Here is a 3,666-nt window from a genome sequence, read left to right on the forward strand (position 1 = left end):
AGCATAAAAAGTTTTATAAGCAACGCGTATATATAAAAAAGTTTAGTCTCAAGTAAAGTTGAAGAAGTTAGTGAAAAAAAAATAACGAGCTTCAAAGTTTTACTATTAGGAAGCAAAAATGCTGTTCACACAATATAATTATATTTAATAATAAACTAATTTTTTTAAACACACAAATAATAGTGATAATAGTAATAAACTTCAATATAATAGTATATAGAATATAAATAAGCACGCCAGTCTATCATTCTAATCATTGATTAGTAATAGCCAATATAAGAACCTTCTTGACAAACGATGCAAGTTTCCATGTGAACATATTCATTATTTTCAATGTCAGAATTATTTTCATCAACATCTTAACAAAAACGTTTTATAGAAAAATTCTTTATTTATAAAAGTATATAAATTTTTAAAAAAAAAAAAAAGTTTAGTTTTGTTATAATTCATTATACAATAAAATTGAACTTATTCAGATCTCTCTGGCAATTTTAAAAAAAAGGACTTTATTAAGTGCGAATATAATAAATTGTTGCAAATAAACATACCTATGTTGTTCCACTCAGAAATATTACTTTGAATAAAGGACGATTGCATTTCCTTAAATTGGGTCAAAATGCGCTCTCTTGCTGCTTTGGCCTACCAAAAAATTTATAATAACTACATATTAAAAAAGGGACCAATAATACCTTTTCTCGCTTGCTTTCATTATTTTCAATGGAAACAGCACTCATGGCTTCCGAAATCCTTGATTGAAGCTTTTTTATAAAATTTAATATAAAAATGAAGGCCAAAGTTTATAGTAACAAAAGTATAATATAGTAAATATAATTTATTGATAAAAATAATTTAATTTTACTTTTTGTATTATACATAAAAAAAAGGAAAACATTTTAAATATAAATAATAATAATAAAAGTTTTTAAACAAAAACTAAAGGAATATAGTAAATATAAAAAACAATTCACTTTTTTGTTACAGTTATTAATATTATTATTAGTATATAAATAAATAAACATATGTTGTATGAAAATAAGAAAAAATAATTTTTTTTAGTATATTATAAACAAAATAAATATTATATCCATTTTCGAGTAAAAAACTTTTTTTATAAATATAACAACAATAAGTAAGTTTTTCATTTCTATTTGTATATATAAAAACTTCATTGTTCCCCAAAAGGCTCAAAGTTTTTAAAATCCAGTCTATAATAGTCTTTTGGTTGTGGGGGACTTTCTCTTTTAACTTTAGTAAAAGAACGCATACAAACTCGCCTAAAATAAAAAAAGTTATACTATTAAATATAATAATATATTTAGAAACTAAATAAGCACTAATAAAAAGAATATAACAAAAAAAAATTCTAATAATAATAAGAATAGATTAAGAAAAAATATATCTAAAAATAAGTAAGCACTAAAAATAAAGGGTATAATTCATAGTAAAAAAAGAAAAATATATAAAAACTAAATAAGCAGTAAAAATAATATGTAGTAATAATTTTTGGACTAAATGTAATAAAGATACTACAAAAAAAGTCGAAATTTTCAGTGAATAAATATATTATGGTCAAAAACTTTATTACTTTAATATTTTTATTAAAAAAAATATAAAATTATTATTTGAATAAATAATTACAAGTTAAGAATATTATAATAATAATAAATAAAAATCAAGATGAAGTGAAGATATCTTTTAATAAATAAATTAAACTTTTTATATTAAAAAATATAAAAATTATTTTTTTATTACGGTTAACTTCATTATGATTATTATTACAAAAAATTGTATATTAATGCAATAAAAAAGAAGCCTAAAAAGCCGGGAGTATCAATTATAACAAACTTTTTTTAAAATATTATAGAATATATAAAAGCAGTCTTTTGATAGTAATGAAAAGTTATAAAAAAGTTTTAACTAAGCGATATTTTATAAAAATGTAAATAATAATATAAATAAAAATAATATCAATATAAATTTTTAAAAATTATAATATTAAATACAAATAAATATAATAATAAATATATTATATTATATATTAAAATAATATTATTTATCAAAACTTTTTTTGCCAAAATAAAAATTTTTATAAAAACTTTTAATATATTATTTTTTATTAATACATATTAGAAATTCCCTTAAATTTATTGTTAAAAATATGATCAATAAACTTTTTACTATTATAAATATACTTTCTACTTATTATTATAATATAATTCTAAAAATAATACTACTATACTTCTATAATTATAATTATATATAAACCTTATGACCATAATTGTTATTATATAAGTGTTAATATAATTTTGATGTATATTAGTAATCTTTTTTAATTTAGTATATCATAATAAATATTTTACTATTTAGTAAGTATTCTCTTTTACTTATTATTATAAATATTTAAAATAAAACGTTATTACTATATAAAAATAATAATACTATAAAAATTTATTTATATATGATAAATATATATTAACTTATTATAATAAATTATTTAAAATAAATATTATAAAAATATTATTAATTTACTACTTATTAGTTTTTCTTGTTATTGTATATAGTATAAAAATTAAACATTATTATTGTACGTTAATAACTGTACCGTGAAGACTTTTCTAATATAATAATTATATATAAACTTCATTAATATAAATAAATATAATACTAATGCCTTTTTATTCATTATTATAATTGTTGAAATATTACTATCTAATAATCATTCTTTATTACTTATTTCTGAGCATATTATAATAGTAAAACGATATTCCCTTACGATAATAAAAGTATTTTAGTTTTCTTTAGTATAAGAAATATATAAAGTCATTATATTGTTACGAAAACAAAATAAATAAAAAATTATTACTTCTTTAATTTTAATTTTTTTTTGTATTATCTTATTTCCATATACTTTCTCAAAAGATTTATAATAAAACTATTTTTTTTATTATAATTTAATTTTTTTTATTTTAAAAATATAACTACTTTTATGGTGATATTTTTTACATGAATTTATGGGTATTATATATTTTAATGTATTTTAAACATCATGATAAAAACTACCAATAAAATACATATTGTGCAAATATAAATATATACAACAATCAGTTATTCTTATTTTTTTACTTAAAGATTATTAGCAACTCTTAATAATTATTACTTATAAGCATCACAATTAATGACCTTCTACTAGATATAAGCCAATTAAATTTGCATATGAAGTCGGGGATTGCTTTTTTAGTGAGTCTATATATTTGTAAGCGTGGCACTCCTCGTTATAACTCCTTTTTATAGCAGCATGCTCTCCAGCATCCTCATTGGCAATAGAAAGTCCAATGACAATAATGTGTAAGGCCAGGTCGGTCTGTCAAAGTAATAATAATAATAATAATAATAATAATAATAATAATAATAATAATAATAATAATAATAATAATAATAATAATAATAATAATAATAATAATAATAATAATAATAATAATAATAATAATAATAATAATAACGAAACCATTGACAAAGAAGTATGTTCTTCAGAATTTTCTCCATAAAGTTGACGGTATATAATGTAACTAATAAGCTCAACCAGGGTCTCAGAGAAAAGCAACTACAGATTTAAATGATAAACATAATAATAATAACAATAAATTTAATTATAGTTATAATTACTCC

General features: G+C 18.2%; 1 long non-coding RNA gene across 1 annotated transcript; it reads right to left on the reverse strand.

Annotated features, from left to right (window-relative positions):
- Positions 1 to 697: 697 nt before the first annotated feature.
- On the reverse strand, positions 698 to 3,271 carry LOC135144518 (uncharacterized). Its single transcript, XR_010283186.1, has 3 exons — positions 3,181 to 3,271; positions 1,165 to 1,274; positions 698 to 758 (listed from the first exon to the last, which is right to left on the reverse strand). It is a non-coding gene; the product is annotated as an uncharacterized LOC135144518 (long non-coding RNA).
- Between the last annotated feature and the right edge of the window lie 395 nt (positions 3,272 to 3,666).

The sequence above is a fragment of the Zophobas morio genome, unplaced genomic scaffold, assembly GCF_036711695.1.
Source record: "Zophobas morio isolate AGI-343-1 ecotype UQ-CSIRO unplaced genomic scaffold, CSIRO_AGI_Zmor_V1 ptg000106l, whole genome shotgun sequence".
Taxonomy (NCBI): Eukaryota; Metazoa; Arthropoda; class Insecta; order Coleoptera; family Tenebrionidae; genus Zophobas; species Zophobas morio.